Source organism: Arvicola amphibius, chromosome X (genome assembly GCF_903992535.2).
Source record: "Arvicola amphibius chromosome X, mArvAmp1.2, whole genome shotgun sequence".
NCBI lineage: Eukaryota > Metazoa > Chordata > Mammalia > Rodentia > Cricetidae > Arvicola > Arvicola amphibius.
The window spans coordinates 126,992,040-127,015,372 of NC_052065.1; positions in this window are offsets into that span (position 1 = coordinate 126,992,040).

The following is a 23,333-nucleotide window of genomic DNA, read 5'->3' on the forward strand; positions in this document are numbered from 1 at the left end:
CTACAGCTGATAAACACCTTTAGTAATCTGGCAGGATACAAGATCAACTCCAAAAATATTAGTTGCCCTCCTATGCACAAAGAACAAAGAAACAGAGGGGGAAATAAAAGAACCATCACTTTTCACGATAGCGACCAAGAGCATAAAGTATCTTGGGGTAACTCTAACCAAGGAAGTGAAAGATCTATTTGACAAGAACTTTAAGTCTTTGAAGAAAGAAATTGAGGAGGATACTAGAAAATGAAAAGATCTCTCATGTTCTTGGATTGGGGAAGAAAGAAATTGAGGAGGATACTAGAAAATGGAAAGATCTCTCATGTTCTTGGATTGGGGAAATCAACATAGTAAAAATGGCAATTCTACCAAAACCAACCTATAGATTCAATGCAATCCCCATCAAAATCCCAACAAAATTCTTCACAGACCTTTAGAGAACAATAATCAACTTTATATGGAAAAACAAAAAATCCAAGATAGCCAAAACAATCCTGTACAATAAAAGTAATTCCGGAGGCATTATTATCCCTGACTTCAAACTCTATTACAGAGCTACAGTAATGAAAACAGCTTTGTATTTGAACAAAACAGAGATGTTGACCAATGGAATAGAATCGAAAACCCAGATATTAACCTATAAACCTATGAACACCTGATTTTCAACAAAGGAGCTAAAATTATACAATCGAAGAAAGAAAGTATCTTTAACAAATGGTGCTGGCATAACTGAATTTTGATCAACCTTTAGAATTGCTGATAAAAGAGCAAGTAGATGCTCGATATATAGAAGAATCTACCAGACCTTGGAATTCTTCTATATTATTGTTAAAAAGAAACCTGGTAAATGGGAAATGTTGACATATCTAAGAGCTGTCATCAAGGTAATTTAACCTATGTGACTTTTACAATCTGGATTTCCTCTGCATTCTCTATTACCAAAAGGTTGGCCTCTTAAAATTGATTTGAAAGATTACTTCTTCACTATACCTTTTCAAGAAAAGGATAGAGAAAATTTGCCTTCACAGTGCCTACTTATAATAATTCTCAACCTACTAGAAGATATCAGTGGACTATCTTCCCACAGGGAATGCTCAATATCCCCACCCTGTGACAATACTTAGACAATCAGCCACTGAAAATAATGCTTAAGCAATTTCCTAAGTTGATAATTTACCATTACATGGACGACATTTTGCTATTTGACTCAAACATAGATACATTAGAAAGATTGTTTGAAGAAGTAAAGAAAGTTTTGCTAAAATGGGGATTACAAATGCTCCTGAAAAAAATACAGATGAGATGTTGTCAATTACCTAGGTTATAAAATAGATTTACAGAAAATTAGAACAAAAAAGACACAAATTAGGAGAGACTAGTTACAGACTCTTAATGACTTTCAAAGATTGTTAGGAGAGATTTCTAGTCTGCAACTGGCTGGTGGGATAACACCTGATCTAATAATTTATTTGAACAAAACTTTATATGGTGATAAAGACTTGAATAGTTCCAGAGAATTAATAGCTGAAGCAGAAAAGGAATTGGCAGTTGTTAAGGAGATATTACAGGAGGCAAATGTGAATAGGATTAATTCAATTTTTTTTTTTTTTTTTGGTTTTTCGAGACAGGGTTTCCTTGTAGTTTCTAGAGCCTGTCCTAGAACTAGCTCTTGTAGACCAGGCTGGCCTCGAACTCAGAGATCCACTTGCCTCTGCCTCCCGAATGCTGGTATTAAAGGCGTGCGCCACCACTGCCCGGCTTCAAATTTTAATTGTATTCTAGTCATATTGCCTGCCAAAATTTCCCCTACAGGAATTTTAATGCAGAGGGACAATATTATCTTAGAATGGATCTTTTTACAACATAAACCAAGTAAAAATTAAAAACTTTTGTGGAAAATGTCTCTGAATTAATTATGAAAGGAAAATGAGACTTCATTTATTAGCAGGTATAGACCCAGTAGAGATTAAAGTGTCTTTTACTACTGATGAAATAAAAAAGGTATGGGAAGACAATGAACCATGGCAAAGAGTTTATGATAGATTTTTTTTTTGGTGAAATTACTAGCAATTATACCAAAAGCCATACACTTAACCTTATAAAGAGAATTTCTTGGATTCTTTCCCAATTGTACATGATACTCCAATAACTGGAGACCATACATTTTATACTGATGCAAATAAATCAGGAAAGGCAGGTTAAAAATCAGAAAAATTAAGTAAGGTGGATACCTTAGAATTCTGTCTAGAAGGCTCAGGAATTTGAAAGAAGCTCTTAATATAGTTCCTGATTCACAATATGCAGAAAGAGTTGTTTTGCATATTGAAGCCACTGAATTTATGCCCCATGATATAGAATTGACTTCATTATATATACAGCTTCAAGATATAATCAATAACAGTCTTTTCTCCATATACATAACACACATCTGATCCCATACGTGTCTGCCAGGTTCTCTAGCACAAGGTAATGCAGAAATTGATCTATTACTGATTGACAGTGTGCTGAAGGCTTCAAAATTCCATAAGAAACATCATGTAAATAGCAAAGGTTTAAAGAAAGACTTCTTATTACATAGCAATAAGCTAAGGAGATTATAATGCTTATAATATAAATATTATTACGCTTATAATATAAAGCATATCACAGGCATAACAAACAATCCTACAAATCAGACAGTTATAGAAAGATTAAAACAAACTATAGAGTATATGTTAAACAACCAGAAATGGATGGAAAATGCCACCAGAAATAGATTATATAATGCTTTATTAACCTTGAATTTTCTTAATGCTAATGAGAAAGGTACAACAACAGGAGAGAGATATTCGATAATAGAAAAGTCTTCTGAATTAAATCACCTGGTGTATTTTAAGGCTGTGCTGACCTCACAATGGAAGCCAGGACATGAGCTACATTGGGGAAGGGGTTTTGCTCTTGTTTTCAAGAAGAAGAAAATCTAAGGATACCATCAAAATTGGTAAAGATTGCCATTGAAAAGGAGAAATCTCTTGAGAAACAGAAATGTCAACTCATCCACAGCACTGACAACCATATAGGTGGTAAGGAAACCATATGGGGTTAGACAGAATTTTGCTCTTGTCCTTACAGGAAAATATATATCTTCAAAAATTCAAGAGACCCTGGATGCTTGGATCCTGATGAAGAGAAAAATAATTATCCAATAAGGATCAAGAAAGAGGAATATTACTTGTAAAGACAGGCAATAAGACACACACACACACACACACACACACACACACACACACACACACATATATATATATATATATATATGATTATATAAAGCTGGTTTGGAGTTGGACAATTATATATATGATTATATAGAGCTGGTTTCAATGGCTCTGTCCTTCTCTACAATGAAGCATGTTGTTAAAAGTTATATTCAGAGTTTCTGTCTCATTTCAAGAGCCAGCTAATATGAAACGGGAAGTGGTGTAGGAGTTCCTTCTGTTTGTGTATTGCTTTCATTGGTTAATGAATAAAGAAACTGCCTTGCCCTAGTTGATAGGGCAGAATTTACATATGTAGAAAAACAGAACTGAATGCTGGAGGAAGAAGGACAGAGAGAAAGACACCATGGATCTGCAGCTGGAGGTAGATGTGATGAAACTTTTCTGGTAGGCCAAGACCTTGTGGTGATACACAGATTGATAGAAATGGGTTAAACTAATATATAAGAGTTAGCCAGTAAGAAGTTAGAGCTAATGGCCAAGGAGTGTTTCAATTAATACAGTTTCTGTGTGGTTATTTTGGGTGTCAGCTAGCCAGGCAGCCGGGAAAAAAAGTGGCCTGTTCCTTCCATCAAATAGCACCCATGTGGGATGACTGCATCCACATAAAGCCTGACAGAGCTTGGGAAGTAATTCTAGACAAAAAAAATAGACTAAGCATGGCTTATTGATAACAGCATTTTCTCAGATGGGCTCTACTCACTAGAGGCAAGCACTCTCAATTAAGAGAAGCTTCCCAAATCAGCTTTAGCCGCAAAATCCTGCAGCTCTTTAAGAGGTCTTGCCACAAAACACTTAAATGGTGTTGATTAAAGCTGATCACATGCTTTTTGATTTTCAGTGATAACAGGAAAAAAGCTGTGCCATTATAAAATGACTGCTTTCTGGGCTGTCCTGCCAGTACAAACTCTGACTCTTTCACGCAGGAAGTCTGGATACAGAAAGAACATTTGAGTGTTGTTTGTGGACACACTGTTGCAGCTTGCTTGCTGGCAAGTACCTTAAAATGCTGTAGAGTTGTGGCAATAAACATGGCTCCAGCTGGTACCTCTGCCATGAGCCTGGAATTTCTGAAAGCTAAGAAATGGGCTAGATCCAGCCGTCAAAGCCATGACTTTAATTTTCTCCATATTGCTTAGCAAATTTCATGTGGTCAAAAAAGAGAGATATACAGTAAAGAGAGAGTCAAAGATGAAGAAAACCTCTAAATGGTTTACAGTATGTTAAAAATATATGCAGGATTATGGTTAAAGTTCTTAAAATAAAAAGAAGAAAGAAAGAGAATAGGGTGTGGTAGTACATACCTTTAATCACAATACTTGGTAGACACAGGCAGGCAGACCTCTGTGAGTTCAATGTGTCCTCTGTGAGTTCAAGGTCTAGTGACATACACCTTTAATTCCAACACTTGGGAGGCAGGGGCAGACAGATCTCTGTGAGTTCAAGGTGTCGTGGCATACACCTTTAATCCCAGAACTTTGTAGGTAGAGACAGGAAGACCTCTGTGAGTTCAAGGACAGCCTGGTCTATAAAGGGATTTCCAGGACAAAGATACACAGAAACCCTTTCTGAAAAAGCCAAAAATTAAAAATAAAAGAAATAAAGGTTAAAATAAAGCCATGTAAATATGGAAAATACACAGAGAATCAGGATACTTTATATTATTTTGCTCTCTTTGAATTGTTTGAATGGTGAGGAAGGAGCAACAGCTGCTGAAAGATATTTGCTTATAAATGCTGCTGAATTAATCCAATATAGGTATTTTGAAAATAACTTGACTTCAAAATTGAAGTCAAAGGTATGTTACTTTGAAGAAAAGATATTTCTTTTGTTTCCATAGGAAATGAGAGGCTGTGGATTCATTCTGAGTTAAGTAAAATCAGGTTTGACCAAAGAAGAACACCTAAGAAATTTCCAGTAGGAACAGATGGCCCAGATGTCTGAGTTCTATATACAGAACAGATTCAAGACTGCTGCCTGAGATGATCAAGACTCAAGGGAAACTGCAGTAAGGACTTTATCATAATTGTAAATTTTCTTTAGGTCCCCATAAGATTATCAGCACCCCAACCAGCAGGAACTAGCCTGAAATTCTATGCCCACATTCCCCCCAAAATGGACTATGGATATTTTCCTTTGTTTAAAAAAAAGAGGGGGAAGTGATATAGGACAATTCTGTATTCTGTCAATTATATTTTAAATAAACACTGATTGGCCAGTAGACAGACAGGAAGTATAGGTGGGTCAACCGTATCAACTCAAATAGAAGACCCTCCCACATCACAACCAGACATGAATTAGAGGCAGGGCAATGAGAACAGATTTCTGGGAAGAGGAAAGCCCATTTCTCCTCAGTCCTGTCCAGACACAGAGGTAGGAAGATGTGACCTGCCCCACTGAAAAAGGTACTGAGACATGTGTCTAACAAATACTAGAATAACAGGATAATATAAGTTATAAGAGTTAATAAGAAGCCTGAGATACTGGGCTTATCATTTTATAATTAATGTAGACCCCTGTGTGATTTTTTGGGGGGAATAGGGCTGTGGGACCTGGTGGGAGGACAGAAACCAGGAAGGACAGAAACTTCAGTCAACAAGAAAGAAAAAAATAGAAAAAATTACTTTTCTTCATACCTATTTTTGTCTTTATTGTATCTTTTATTGAATTTATATGTCTGTATATATCTGTATAAATAATGTTTAAGTTTTCCACAATAAACAGTGAATTTTCCTGCAGTAATCTTTTAAGTTACCAGGAAGAAGATGGCACCACACAACAACTCCATTTGATTGATATTATGTCATGACGCTGATAATGTTACTATAAAACCTGTTTTGGGTACCAGCTGCTCAAGATGGTTTTAACTATGATAGCTGAAATAGTGTACTTGTATACAACATTCTGGACAGAACTACAAATAGGAACCTCAGAGAAACCCTATCAGAAAGTATTTGCAATTGTACCAGACAATAATCTTGGAGTTTAACCATCATTTTACTTTCACAGAATCCCATAGATAGAATATCAACCCCATGACAGCTGAAAGTAATTCTAGAAGATTTTGTCCCCTCTCCCAACAAAGTTTGTCTGAAGGGCTAGGTATATCATTTAGGGATTGATTATTATTGGTATAGGGTTGGGCGTTGGGGGAATTTTGTAAGCTCAGGGATTTCTTCATTTTAAAAAAGGGAAAAATGATGGAATAATAGATTACTGTGAGCTTACTCACACTAATAATAATAATAGTGAGTAATAGAGTGAATACTTGTAAGCTATTATTTACAGGCAATTTACATTGGTATAGATTCTTGTATATGATACAAAGTTAAATTACATTGAATATGTTCCTTTTTTCATCCACCGTATTTATATACCTAGGCAAAGATATTTTGTCATATTGTATGCATGCATGCTTCTACCTCTGCTTAAAAATTTTTGTATATTGATACAATTTTAGGATGTATTTATCATATTGTTATATACGTTTCTACCTTTGATCACAATATTTATATGTTGTTTACATTTTGAGGTCATTGTCCTCATTTCTTGCACAGTTGTATATTGTATAATATTCTAATATGAAGTCTTAGTCTTTAAGTTATATAGGTATTTAGAAGTATAGATCAATATTCATCTACATTTGTCATACTTATAAGTAGACTAATCAGGTTCTTTAGAACATAGAGATTGTATGTTCAGCATAGATAAGTAATCTTCAGCCACTTCAAAGAGTTCTAGAATATGGCATTTAAATAACTTAGGGTTCTGTTGAAGTGAAACATGATTGCTCCGGGAAGCCCTGATCTATTCCCAAGAGAATGTTGAACACTGAAGACACTCCACTTGGAGATTGTTTTCTTCTTGGCAAAACTGTACTTTGGGCAAGGAACTGCCCATGCCTCAACTACTGACAAGGCACATGGTATCCAGAAAGGCATAAGAAGAACTGTCAAATCTTGCCAAGACAGAATATGATGGTTTTGAAATTTTTCCTGCCTCTGAAAATGGTCTCTCAGTTATTCCAGACCTTAGCTAAAGTTGGTTGTTTCAACATTGCAAATGAGACTTTGGGTGATTGCCCAGGTATCCAGTTGTCTCTTTCATTTGTTGCACATTATGGAAGTTGCTTGATTGCACTTCCTGCACTCAAGTAATATTATTTCTCTTCTTGGATCTTAGATGGGATTGAAGACTAGATAGTTGTAGTTATTTTCCTCTCATGACTTGGCCAAGTTATTTATTTATACAAGATTTAAACTAGTTAGGATAGGATAATTATTGAATATATTTGTTCTTATTGTATAAATTTTGTATTAGGCTGAAAATACAATAAAGAAAATAGATTCATTAGTCAAAGAAAACATTAAATATAACAAAAGCTTAACACAAAACTTCCAGGAAATATGGGACACAATAAAGGGATAAAACCTAAGGGATAAAAACTAAAATAAAGGGATATACCTAATAGGTATAGAAGAAGTCAAACTCAAAAGCACAGAAAATATGTTTAACAAAATCATAGAAGAAAACTTTCCCAACCTAAAGAAAGGCATGCTTGAAGATACAAGAACCTTAAAGAACACCAAATAGACTAGATCAAACAAACAAACAAACAAACAAACTCCACTAGCCACATAACAACCAAAACACTAAACATGCAAAATGAAGAATGAATATTAGGAGTTGCAAATAAAAAAGGTCAAGTAACATATAAAGGCATACCAATCAAAATTATAGCTAACTTCTCAATGGAGACAATGAAAGCCAAAAGGTCCACAACAAGCATTATGCAGACATTGAGGCACAAATGCCAGCCCCGACTACCATACCCAACAAAACTTTCAATCACCACAGACAGACAAAACAAGATATTCCATGACAGAACGAGATTTAACCAATATTTAGTAACAAACCCAACCCTACACAAAGTACTAAAAGGAAAACTCTAACCCAAGGAAGTTTGCTTCATCAACAAAAACAAAATTGATGATCTCACAGTAGCAAATACCAAAGAAGAAAAACAGACACTTATTAACATCACCACCAACAAAAACTAAATTAACAGGAGATAGAAATCACTGGTCATTAATATCCCTTGATACAAATGGACTCAGCTCACCTATAAAAAGACACGAGCTAACAGATTGGATATGAAAGCAGAATCCATCCTTCTGCTACATACAAGAAGCACACATCAACCACAAAGATAGACTTTGCCTCAGAGTAAAGGGTTGAAAAACATCTTTCTAAACAAATGGACCTAAGAAACAAACATGTGCAGCTATCCTAATATCTAATTAAATAAACTTCAAACTAAAAACAATCAAAACAGACAAAGAAAGACATTTCATATTCATCATAGGAAACATCCATCAAGAGGAAATCTCAATACTGAGCATCTATGCCCCAAATACAAAGGCACCCTCATATGTACCAAAAAACTTCTAAAGTTTAAATCATACATTAAACTCCACACACTAATAGTGGGAGACTTCAGTATTCTACTCTCACCACTGGACAAGTCGGTCAAATAAAAAAAAATGAACAGAGAAATAAGGAAACTTACAGATGGTATGACTCAAATGGACTTAACACATATCTACAAAACATTCCATCCAAACACAAAAGAATATACCTTCTTCTCAGCACCTCATGGAACTTAGTCAAAAACTGACCACATACTTGGTAACAAAACAAACCTCAAGAGATACTAAAAAATGAAAAAACCTCATGTATCTTATTCGAACACCATGGTTTAAAATTAGAATTCAACAACAACATTCATTTCAAAAAGCCCACCAACACATGGAAATTAAACAATGCTCACCTGAATCATCAGTGCATCAAGGAAGAAATATAGGGAGAATTTAAAAACTTCCTAAAATTCAATGAAAGTGACCACCCAGTATACCCAAATTTCTGGGGCACAATGAAAGGAGTGTTAAGAGGAAAGTTCATAGCACTGAATAACTACATAAAGAAGACGGAAAAATCCCACACTAGTGAATTAACAGAACATTTGAAACTTTTAGAACAAAAAGAAGCAAACTCACCCAAGAGAGGTAGACAGAAAGAAATAATCAAACTGAGAGCTAAAATCAACAAAATAGAAACAACAAAAACAATATAAAGAATAAATGAGACAAAGAGTTTGTTCTTCAAGAAAATCAACAAAATAGATAAAACGTTATTCAAACTTAAAATAAGTCAGAGCAAGAATATCCAAGTTAACAAAATCAGGAATGAAAAGGGGTACATAACAACAAACACAGAGGAAATCCAGAGAATAATCAGGTCATACTACAAAAACCTGTATTCTAGGTTTTTTTTTTTTTTTTTTTTGATTTTTTGAGACAGGGTTTCTCTGTGGCTTTGGAGCCTGTCCTGGAACTAGCTCTTGTAAACCAGGCTGGTCTCGAACTCACAGAGATCCGCCTGCCTCTGCCTCCCGAGTGCTGGGATTAAAGGCGTGTGCCACCACCGCCCGGCTGTATTCTAGGTTTAAATAAATGGACAACTTTCTGGATAAATATCACTTACCAAAATTAAATTAAGACCAGATAAGCAAATTGAATACACCTGTAACTGCTAAAGAAATAGAAAAAGGCATCAAAAGTCTTCCACCCAAAATAAGCCTAGGACCAGAAATTTTCAGCTCAGAATTCTACAAGATTTTCACAGAAGAACTAATACCAATACTTCTCAAATTGTTCCACAATAGAAACAGAAGGAACATTGACAAACTCTTTTATGAGGCTACAATTACCCTGATACCCAAACCATAGAAAGACATTACAAAGAAAGAGAATTGAAGAGCAATCTCACTCATGAATATTGATGCAAAAATACTGAATTAAATACTGGCAAATTGAATCCAAGAACACATCAGAACCATCATCCACCATGATCAAGTCAACTTCATCCCAGAGATGCAGGGATGAATCAGCATATGAAAATCTGTCAAAATAATCCATCATATAAACAAACTGAAAAATAAATCCAAATGATGATCTCATTAGATGCTGAAAAAAGCTTCTGAAAAAAAATACAACATTCCATCATAATGAATGTCTTAGATAGATCAGGGATACAAGGAATATAGCTAAACATAATAAAGGCCATATACAGCAAGCCAAGAGACAACATCAAACTAAATTTAAAGAAACTCCCAGCGATTCCACTGAATTCATGAACAAGACAAGGTTGTCCAATATCTCCATATCAATTCAATATAGTTCTTGATTATAGCAAGAGCATTAAGAAAACAAAAGGAAATCAAGGGGATATAAATCAGAAAAGAAGTCAAACTCTCACTATTTGCTGATGATATAATAATTTACATACATGGACCGAAAAATTCTACCAAGAAACATCTACAACTCATAAACACTTTCAGTAATGTAGCAGGATACAGAATTAACTAAAAAAATTAGTAGCACTCCATTACACAGCTAATAAATAAGCTGAGAAAGAAATCAGAGAAACATCACCCTTTACAATAACCACAAATAGCATAAAATACCTCAGTGTAACTCTAACCAAACAAGTGAAAGATTTGTATGATAAGAACTTTCAATCTTTAAAGAAATTGAAGAAGACACCAGAAAATGGAAAGATCTCCCATCATCTTGTTGAGATAAAATTAACATAGTAAAATTGGCAACCTTACCAAAAGCAATCGACAGATTCAATGTAATATCCAACAAAATTCCAGCACAATTCTTCACAGACCCTGAAAGAACTCAACTTCTTATGGAAAAGCAAAAACCCAGGATAGCCCAAACAATCCTGTACAAAAAGAAAACTTCTGGAGGCATCACAATCCCTGACTTCATACTCTGCTACAGAGCTACAAGTGCTGAAACGAGCCTGGTATTGGCATAAAAACAGAAAGAGGATCAATGGAAGTGAATCTAAGACCCAGTTATTAATTCTCATACCTATGAAGACCTGATTTTTTACAAAGAAGCAAAAAATATCAAATGGAATAAAGAAAGCATATTTAACAAATAGTGCTGGTATAATTAGATATCAACATGTAGAAAAGTGAAAATATATCCATATCTATCTGTTGACATAAATTTCTGTCCTGCCTGGACCTGCAGCTATTATTTTCCAAAGAAACATATAGGGGTCTACATTATTCATAAATTGATTGGCCTAGTAACTGAGGCTTCATATTAACTCATATCTTACATTAGCCAGTGATTCTTGTCTGGGTTAACCATGTGGCTTGGTATCTTTATCAGTGAGTCATTTTCATTTTTTTCATCTATATCTGAGTGATGACTGTAGATTACACTTCCCTCTTCCCAGAAATACCCTGTTTTCCTTGCCCTGCCTCTACTTCCTGCCTAGTTTCCCGACCTACACTCCCTGCCTGGCTACTGGCCAAACAGCATTTTAATAAACAAGTCCAAGAACCAAATCTTTAAAGGCTAAAACCATTGCTCCACAGAATCTATCACCATGCATAAAACTTAAGTTAAATACATCAAAGACCTCAACATAAAACTATTCACACTGAACCTCATAGAAAAGAAAATGAGAACTACACTTGAATGCATTGGAACAGGAGACCATTTACTGAATATAACACCAGTACCACAGACACTGAGAGAAAGAATTAATAAATGGGACCTCCTGAAACTGAAAAACTTCTGAAAAGCCAAAGACACAGTCAAAAAGACAAAATGGCAGCCTACAGAATGGAAAATATCTTAAGCAACCTCATATCAGACAGAAGTCTGATCTCCAAAATATACAAGAACTCAAGATATTGGTCATCAAAAGAACAAATAATCCAATAAAAAGTGTAGTATAGACCTAAACAGAGAACTCTCAACAGAGGAATCTAAAATGGCTGAAAGACACTTAAGGAAATGCTCAACGTCCTTAGTCATCAAAGAAATGCAAATCAAAACAACTCTGAGATTCCATCTTACACCTGTAAGAATGGCCAAGATAAAAAATACTGCTGATAATTTATGCTGGAGAGGTTGTAGGAAAAAGGGAACACTCCTGCATTGCTGGTGGGAGTACAAATTAGAATTGCAACTTTGGATATCAGTATGACAATTTCTCAGAAAATTAGGAAACAACCTTCCTGAAGACCCAGCAATATCACATTTGGGTATATATCCAAAGGATGTTCAATTGTACCACAAGGGCATGTGCTCAGCTATGTTCATAGCAGCATTGTTTGTCATAGCCAGACACTGGAAACAATCTAAATGCCCCTCAACTAAAGAATGGATAAGGAAAATGTAGTACATTTACACAATGGAGTACTGCACATTATAAATGGGTCTAATCTACATAGGAAGTAAAAAAAGACAAGATCTCCTGAGTACATTGGGAGCATGGAGACCATGAGAGAGGGTTAAAGGGGAGAAGAGAGAAAGGGAGAGGAGCAGTGAAAAATGTATAGCTCAATAAAATCAAAAACCTAAAAAAATGTAAAAAAGAAAAACATGGTTTGTACTCATTCATAAGTAGATTTTAGGAGTAAAGTATAGGATAAAGAACTTACAGTCCACAGAAACCAAATGGACAGATTACAAGGAGAGCCCAAAGAGGGATTTATGGATTTTCCTGAGCAGGAGAAATAGACTAGTTTCCCTTGGTAAACTTCAAGCAGTTATGGGGATGAAAACATGAGGGAGAGAACAGGTTGGGCTGGCGGGTGCAGGATGCAAATTGAGGCCATAATGGAGGGGGAAAGTGTCCCTTGATCAAAGAATGGAAGAGAAAATGTGGTATACTTACACAGTGGAGTACTACATAGCAGAAAAAAATGACAGCTTAAATTTTGTAGGAAAATAATGGACATAGAAAACATTATTTTGAGTGTGGTAACCCAGACACAGAAAGACAATTATCACATGTACTCACTCATAGGTGGTTTTTAAATATAAAGCAAAGAAAGCTAGCCTACAAACCACAATCCCAGAGAACGTAGACAACAATGCGGACACTAAGAGAGACTTACATAGATATAATCTACATGGGAAGTAGAAAGTATAAAAAGACAAGATCTCCTGAGTAAATTGGGGGCATGGGGACTTTGGGAGAAGATTCAAAGGGGGAGGGGAGAGTCAGGAAGGGGAACAAAGATAAATGTAGAGCTCAATAAATATCAATAAAAAATATTGTTTTAAAAACAATAAAAATAAAAACAGAAAAAAAAGGAAGTCTTGATTAGTGGGTTCATTTCAGGATTCAAGAGTAAACCTGGTGCCAGAGAAACCCCCAGGAATCCACAATAATAACCCCAGCTAAAACTTCTAGCAATAATGGAGAGGGTGCCTGAACTGGCCACCTACTGTAATCAGAATAGTGACTACCCTAATTGTCATCAGAGAGTCCCATCAAGTAACTGATGGAAGCAGATGCAGAGATCCACAGCTAATCACTGGACTTAGCTCTGGGAGATCTGCTGAAGAAAGGGAGGCGGAAGTATATAAGCAAATGGGGTCAAGATTATGTAAGGTTCCTAGCAGTGAGATCTGAACCTGTTTCTGGCACTTATCTGGATTTGGGGAACCTGTTCCCATGCTGGATTGCCTCAACCAGCCTTGATGCAGGAGGAGGAGCTTGGTACTCCCTCAATTAGACATTCCATGCTTTGTTCAAGACAATGGGAGGCCTGCTCTTTGATGAATGCAGACAAAAGCAGGAGTGGAATGTGAGTGAATTGGTGAGAGCCAGGGGTAGGGAACAGGAATAGAGAAGAGATGGGAGAATATGGTCGCTATGTGAAATAACTTTAAATATATTAATTTAATAAAATTGTAAATAATCCTAATTCAGTCATTTTTCTTTTTTATTTAGTTTTTTGATATACTATATTTGATTGTTTTCCCCTTCTCCAATTCTTCCTAGATCTGCCTAAGCCTGTATAAGTCTATATACTTCCCTCTCTCTACCCATCTTTCTCCCTTAGAAAAGAAAGTAGACTGCAACACTTGAGCACAGGAGCCAGCTCCTACGTATAACCCCAGTAGTACAGACAACAAAAGGAACAGTGAATAAATGGGACCTCCTGAAACTGAGAGGCTTCTGTAAAGCAAAGGACACTCTCATTAAGACAAAAAGGCACCCTATGGAATGGGAGAAGATCTTCACCAACCCCGCATCAGACAAAGGTCTGATCTCCAAAATATATAAAGATCTCAAGAAACTGCACATGAAAATTCTAATTAACCCAATTAAAAACTGGGGTACTGAAATGAAAAGAGGATTCTCAGCAATGAAGTTCAAATGGCCAAAAGACACTTAAGGTCAAGTTCAACCTCCTTAGCCATCAGGGAAATGCAAATCAAAACAACTTTGACATACCATCTTACACCTGTCAGAATGGCTAAAATCAAAAACACCAATATATCACCAATAATGATCGCCTATGCTGGAGAGGATGTGAAGTAAGGGGAACACTCATCCATGGTGGTGGGAATGCAAACTTGTGCAACCACTTTGGAAATCAGTGTTGCAGTTTCTCAGGAAGTTCGAGATCAACGTACCCCAGGATCCAACAATACCACTCCTGGGAATATACCCAAGAGATGCCCTATCATACTACAAAAGCATTTGTTCAACTATGTTCATAGCAGCATTATTTGTAATAGCCAGATCCTGGAAACAACATAGATGCCCCTCAATGGAAGAATGAATAAAGAAAATGTGGAATATATACACATTAGAGTACTACTCAGTGATAAAAAAAATGACATTTTGAATTTTGCATGCAAATGTATGGAAATAGAAAACACTATTCTGAGTGAGATAACCCAGACCCAAAAAGAGGAATGTGGTATGTACTCACTCATTAGTGGACTCTAGCCATAAACAAAGGATATTAGGCCTAGAGAAGCTAAATAACAAGGTGAATCCAAAGAAAACATATAGATCCTCTTGGAAATTGGAAGCAAACAAGATTGCTGGGCAAAAGTTGGGAGCATAGGGGTAGGGGTAGGGGTGGGGTGGGCTTGGGGGAAGGGGAGAGGGGGAGAGAGAAGGGAGAAGGGAAAGACTGGAGAGCTTAGGGGAGTGGGAGGGTGGAGATGGGGGAAAGGCAGATATAGGAACAGGGAAGAAGTTATCTACATTAAGGGAGTCATTTTAGGGTTGCCAAAAGGCTTGGCTCTAGAGGAGATCCCAGGTGTCTACTGGAATATCCCCAGCTAGGTCCTTGGGCAGCAGGGTAGAGGGTGCCTGAACTGGTCTTGCCCCACTATCACATGGATGAATATCTCGAATATCACCATAGAATCCTTGACTGGCAATGGATGGAGATAGAGACAAAATCCCTCATCAGAGCAACAGACTGAGCTCCCAAGGGCCAGTTGAAGAGCAGAAGGAGGGAGAAGATGAGCAAGGAAGTCTGAACTGTGAGGGGTTGGTCCACCCACTGAGACAGTGTGCCTCTTCTAATGGTAGCTCACCAAATCTAGCTGGACAGGGACTGAATGAACATGTGACCAAACCGGACTCTCTGAATGGGGCTGAAATGGGGGGCTGATTGAGAAGCCTTTGATAAAGTACCTTCATCTGGCAATGTACAGAGTTAGAGACAGAGACCCACATTGAAACACTAGACTGAGCTCCCAAGGCCCAGATGAAGAGCAGAAGAAGGGAGAACATAAGCAAGGAAGTCTGGACCGCGAGGGGTGTGTCCACCCATAGAGATGGTGGGACTGATCTAATGGGAGCTCACTAAGGCCTGCTGGAATGGTACTGAAGAGGCATGTGATCAAATCGGACTCTCTGAATGTGACTGACAATGAGGGCAGACTGAGAAGCCAACGATAATGACACCAGATTTGTATTCTACTGCATGTACCGGCTTTTGGGGAGCCTAATCTGTTTGGATGCACACCTTCCTAGACCCGGATGGAGGGAGAGGGCCTTGGACTTTCCACAGGGCAGGGCACCCTGACTTCTCTTAGGACTGGAGAGTGAGGGGGAGGTGTAGTGGGGCGAGGGGGAGGGAAATGAGAGGATGGGAAGAGGCGGAAATTTTTAATTAATAAATAAATACAAAATAAAAAATAAAAACAAACAAAAACAAGAAACAAACACGACCTGCATAAAATGTCAATGTTATAATGGCTAATGATATTCTGCTATACTCATGGATTAGTGCCTTGCCCAATTGATATTAATGGGGCTTCATCCAACAAGTGTTGAAAATAGTCTAATGTCTAAACATTAGGCGAAACTGCAGAAATTCTGCTGAAAAGAGGGAGGAAGAATTATAGGATTCAGAGGTATCAAGAATACAACAAGAAAACCCGCAGTATCAAGTAACCTGGGTTCACAGGGGCTCACAGAGACTGAACCAAGCACAGGAGAGCCTGTATGGAATCTACTTAGGCTATATAAACTCATATTTTACAGTCGTTTACCTTGGTCTTCTTGTGGAATATGTAACAGTGGGAGTAGAGGGCTCTCTCTCACACTTTTGTTGGTTTTGGAGACCCTATTCCTCATTCCTCATATTGGTTTGATTTGTCCAGTCTTAATAAGTAAAGTTTCTAATCTTATTGTACTTTGATATGCCATGTTTGACTGATACTCATGGATGGCCTGCCATTTTTGAAAAGAAATAGAAGAGGAGTGAATAGGGCAGAGGGGAAGTAAGGGGAGGCACTTGGAGGAGAGGAGGTTAGGGTGCTGCAGTCAGGTTGTAAATCATCATCATCATCATCATTATTATTTTAACAAACAAAGAAAGTTTAAAAATCAACTCAAATGAAAATCAGAGCGAGAGAGCGAGCAAGCAAAAGAACAATAAGATAAACAATGCCAAAACAATGTAAAACGAGACAAAAAGCACACAAAATCACAAAATGGCATTAAGTTCATTTAGTTTTGGCCAACTACTCATGATCTTGGGGCTGTCCCTGAGGTGTGGTTGATATACCTAGTGGTGCCCCATTAGAGAAAACTGATTTTTTTCTTTGCCAGAGTATATTAATTGCAAATAGTTTCTTTTTTAGGTAAGGATAAGACCCCATGTTCACTTGTCCCACTCAGTCTCAGGAGCCTGTCTGCTTTAACCTGAGCAGGTCTATATATGTGCCATAGCCTCCAGAAATTCATAGGTGCATAGTCCTGTTTTGTTGAAATACAGTTTCCTTGGAATCATTGATCACCATTAGTTCAAATGCAACTACCTCTTCTGTATAGACCCTTGAATGTTAATAATAAACTTTTGATGAAGACACCCCATGTATGATTAGGTACTCCTAAGTTTCTTACTCTCTATACATTATACAACTATGGAACTCTTTGTTAATTTCCATCTGCTGCAAAAAGAAGCTTTTCTGATGAAATTTGAATGGTACTCTGATCTATGGGTATATCAGTATGTCATTTTATTGCTAATTTTTAGAAGGATAATAGTAGTATTTTTTTCACCTAGGTTCATTACCTATTTAGTTTTAGGTTCTTAGCTATTTTAACAGTGTCAAGTATGGGATCTATTGTAGAGTGGGCCTTAAATACAATTACAAAGTGGTTTGTTACTCATGTAACATTTATGCCACTATTGCAACAGCATATTTTACCTGCAGATCAGAGGTGAGACAACCCTCTGTGTCCTATAAATATATTTTATTACCATTGGTTAATAAAGAAGTTGCTTTGGCCCATAGCAGGGCAGAATATAGGTAGGCAGGGAAACTAAACTGAATGCAGGGAGAAAGAATACAGAGTCAGGGTGATACCATGTAGCCCCCCAAGAACCAAGAGGTAACAAATAATGAGCCTCATGATAAAGTATAAATTAACAGAAATGGGATAATTCAATATGAAAGAGTTAGTTAACAAGAAACTTGAGCTAATAGGCCAAAGAATCTGTAATTAATATTAATCCTCAGAATGGTTATTTCATAAATGGTTGCAGGAACTAGTGAGAGGGACCCAGTTGGTGGAGAGAAACATGTCAAGATAGCCAGCAGAAAAGAGAATATCTGTAGCTACACAGGTCACACTGCTGGAATGTTGTTGGTGTTTCTGTCCTGGCTGGTTCCCACAGTCGTTAAGTCCTAAAGAACCACACAGAAGTTGACATTAACTATAAACTTATTTGTGTAGTATCTCAGGCTTGTTCTTAATTCTTATAACTTATATTACCCCATTATTGTTATTTGTGCTAGCCACATGGCTCAATACCTATTTCAGCAAGGCAGTCAAATCTTGATTCTTCTGTGGCTGGGCAAAGGACTGTGGACCAAGCTTTCCTCTTCCCAGAATTATACTGTTCTTATTGACCTGCCTCTACTTCTGGTCTGGTTGTCCCACCTATATTTCCTTCCTAGTTACTGACTAATCAGCATTTATTTAAAACAAAATTGACAGAATGCAGAAAATTGTCCCAAACCACTTCCTTCTCTTTTTTCTTTTAAATAAAAAGAACTCTGAATTTAATATCCTTTGTTTAGCTTTTCTCCTGACATTTATCCATAACAACTTGTAACCAATATTCTAGACAAAGGAGAATATCCTTAGTTCATTTTGGGGGGATGTGGGCATAGAATTCCAGGCTACTTGCTGCTGGTTGGGGGTGCCAATAATCTCATGGGGATCTAGAGAAAATTTAGAATTATGATCCAGTTCTGAATTGAGTATCCTGTGAGTCTTGATCATCTCAGGCAACAGTCTTGAATCTGTTCTGGATGTAGAATTCAGACATCTGGGAAATGTCTTCCTACTGGAGATTTCTCAGGTGGTCTTCCTTGATCAAACCTAATTTTTCTTAACTCAAAATGAATCCAGAGCTTCTCATTTCCTATAGAAGCAAAAGCAAAACCTCTTCTCCAAAAAAAACATACATTTTGACTTCAATTTTGAAGTCAAGGTATTTGCCAAATACCTATCTTGGATTAATTCAACAGCATTTATAAACAAATATTTTTTTAGCAGCTGTTGCTCCTTCCTCGGCATTCAAACATTTCAAAGAGAACATAATAACATACTGTATCCAGACTCTGTGTATTTTTCATCTTTACGTGGCTTTATTTTAACATTTATATTTTTAATTTTTGGCTTTTTGAGACAGGGTTTCTCTGTTTATCTTTGGCTGTCCTGGATGTCCCTCTGTAGACCAGGCTGTCCTTGAACTCACAGAGATCTCCCTCTACCCCCCAAGTTCTGTGGTTAAAGGCATGTGTCATCACACCTTTAACACACAAATGTCTATTTACCTATTGCCTCCCAAGTGTTGAGATTAAAAGTATATGCCACCATGCCTTGAACACACAGAAGTCTGCCTACCTCTGTCTTCTAAGTTGGTATTAAAGGTATGTACCACCACACCCAACTACTCTCTTTCTTTTTTATTTTAAGGACTTTAACCTTTAGCCTGCATATATTTTTAATACACTGTAAACCATTTAGAGGTTTTCTTCATCTTTGACTCTCTCTTTACTGTATATCTCTTTTTTTCTGACCACCTGAGTCTTTAATTTGCTAAGCAATATGAGTAGGATTAAAGCCATGACTTTGATAACTGGATCCAGCCCATTCCTTATCTTTCTGAGATTCTAGCTTCATAGCAGAGGTACCGGCTGTAGCCACAATTCTATGATATTTCAAGGACCCTGCCAGCAAACAAGCTGCAGCAGTGTGCTCACAAAGCACAGTCAAATGCTTTGTAGCTGGACGTCCTGCCTGAAAGAGTCATAGTTTGCACTGACAGGATGGCCTAGAAAGCCGGCATTTTAAATTGGCACTGTTTTCTTTTTTCCTGCAAGAGATGAAAACCAAAAAGCATGAGGTCAGCTTTTCATTAACAACATTTAAGTGTTTCATGGCAGGGCCTCTTAAAATGGCTGCAATGTTTTTGCAAATAAATCTGAGTCAGGAAGCTTCTCTTAAATGAGAACAGTTGCCTCTAGCAAGCAGAGTCCACCCAAGAAAATGCTGCTATTAAGAAGCCATGCTTAACTCTATGTTTTTTTTTTAATCTAGAATAACTTCCCAAGCTCTCTCAGGCTTTTAAGTAGATTTAGTTAGCCCCACGTTGGGTACAATTTATTGTTGGGGTTTCTGTCCTGCTCGGTGCCCACTGTCATTAAGTCCCCCAAAAATTATAAAGAGGTCTACATTAACTATAAATGGATTTTCCTAATAGCTCAGGCTTCTCTTTAACTCTAAAAACTTATATTAGCCCATTATTCTTATCTGTGTTAGATACATGGCTCAGTACCTTTTTCAGCATGGCAGTCACATCTTGCTTCTTTTGTGGCTGGACTAGGACTGCAGATCAAGCTTTCCTCTTCCTAGTTCTTATTGACCCACCTCTACTTACTGTCTAATTTTCCTGCCTATACTTCCTGCCTGGCTATTGACCAATCAGCATTTATTAAAAATATAATTTACAGAATACGGACAATTGTCCCACATCACTGGAGGTTACAGGATTTGTAGCTGGGTAGCATTGCTGCTTGTTTTTCTCCTTCTACTATACAGAATGCTTTTCAGAACCATGAATGCTAGTTGGTAGTAGTAAAGCCTCTAGTAGGTCATGACCTTGACTTCTTTGTGTGAAATGGCATAAGTGTAATTATCAGTAATATGGACTTATAGTCAGATTGTGTACAGTAACTGATATCCTGTACAATAACCTGTAGTATTTTGCATGCTCTATTGGGGCCCTTTGTAAAATTGACCTAACAGTATGCAACCTTTTACTGGCAGTGGAGATTCTATTTGGTGACATAAGATTTCTAGTTAGAGAACATACAGGTTATAACCAGTTTCTGGTTATTGTGGATAAAGCAGCGATAAACATGGTTAAGTGAGATACCTTGTGTTAGGATGAAGTGTCCTTTGAATATACATCCACAAGTCATATGGCTGAATATTGAAGTAGATGGATTTCCATCTTTCTGAGAAACTGCCACACTTATTTCCATAGTAGCTGTACAAGTACAAGTTTGCACTCCCACCAGCAGAGGATGAATGTTCCCCTTATTCTATGTGAGGTATCACATTTGTTATTGATCTTAGCCATTCTGATGAGCACAAGATGAATACCCAAAGTAATTTTGGTTTGCATTTACATAATGGCTAAGGATGCTAAACAATCCTTAAGTATCTTGAGTTTGTTCTATTAATTATTCTCTGTTTACATCTGTACTCTATTTTGTATTTTTATTATTTGACTCCACTCAAAGCTCAGGAAATCCTGCAGAAGAGGAATCAGAAAGACTATAAGAGACAGAGGGGATAAAGTGTACCAGGAAATAAAGTCTGATTCAGCTGAAGAAAGCTTATATGAAAACACAGAGACTGGAGAAGCAAGAACAGGGCCTAGACATGTGTGTACCAGGTCCTCTGTATATGTATTATAGCTTGCAGTTTGGTGTTTTATGGGACACCTGAGTGTGTGAACCAGAGGGTCTCTAATTCTTATGCCTTCTCTTGGGGGGGGTCTTTTCTTTCTGTTGGTCCAACTTTGATGTAATGGTTTTTGTTTTATCTTATTATATATTAGTTTTTATGTTATGTTATCATGTAAAAGTCTGTTTTTTTCTAATGAGACAGAAAGGTAATGAATCTATATGGGAGGGAAGGTAAAAGAAACTGAGGGAAGAAAGAGGGGAAACTATAATCAGGATATATTATATGAAAAAAATCTATTTTCAATAAAAGAGAAAATAATAATTAAAAATTATGTCTTTTTGAGAGATTCTCTCATTATTTGGTGATTCAATTTAGATTTCTGTGGTATATATATGATTCTACAATAGAGTTCAATTGATTTTCAAATGTAATTCTTGTCCTCATCCCATTTACTATACAAACTAACATGAATTGTTTCAACTTTTCCTCCTGTTGCATTATCACATCCCCTGTTGCATTATCACATCCAGTAACTTACTTAAAAAAACAATTCATGACTGTTAGAGAGAGGTCACTTGTTGGTTCCTGGCTGCCCGGCTATCTTAGACCCAAAATAATCACATAGAAACTGTATTAATTTAATCACTGCTTGGCCCATTAGCTCTAGGTTCTTATTGGCTAACTCTTTTATTAATTTAACCCATTTCTATTAATCTGTTTATTGCCACATAGCTGTGCCTTACTGGGTAGAGCTCCCAGCATTTATTTCCGGAAGCTCCATATCTTTTCTCTAACTCTGCCTTCCTCCTCCCATGCTGTAAGCCAAGGCAGTTTCTTTATTCATTAACCACTAAAATCAACACATAGACAAAAGGGCCTCCCACACCATTTCCCCTTTTCTGCTTAAACAAAAACAAAGGCTTTAACTTTAACATAATAACATTACTTATACCAAAAACAGTTATCAAGCACGAATTATAGTTACATATCTACTTTATTTTTATCATAACCAAGGAAAACTGTAATTATAATTATAAATTCTTTAACTCCATCAAAGGCTCCAGAATGATATATTACCTAAGTAAATAGGAAGGACATTGTAAGCAACTTCCAAAACTCAAGAAATGACAAAGACATCTCACTGCCTAGACAGTCACCCAAAGATTTTTTATACTGTTGGGGCACCCATCTTCAGCCTATTGGTCCATAGTATTCAGCAGACTTTTCCATAAAGCAGGAAATTTCAAAGACAGTTTCACCTATATTGGCAACTTGTCAGTCACTTTCTTTTGTGTCCTGCAGAAAGTGTAGCAGACTCTTTCATGAAGCAGGAACCCTGAAGGATAGTTTCAACTTTTGACAAGTTTAGCAGTCATTTATCTGTGGGTCCTACATGTCTAGTTCATCAAGCAGTCTAGGCAAAAGCAGTTTTTTTTTTCTCAAATGACAAACTAACTCAATTAGGAGCCTCTTTAATGCCCATCATCCTTTTGAAGTAGCTTGGTGCTGTGAGGAGCAGATATGTCTCACTGTCATGAAAAGTCCTAAGTTCTTAAACATTTTAAATGTCATATTCTGAAGGTCTCTTAAAGATTTGAAAAATACTTATCTAACTAAAATATATCTCTATATGTCTATAAAATCTAACTATCATGACTACAAGCTTGATTATTACAAAGGATTATCTATTAACTTATATTAGTTAATTATACATTACATTTTTAAATTAAC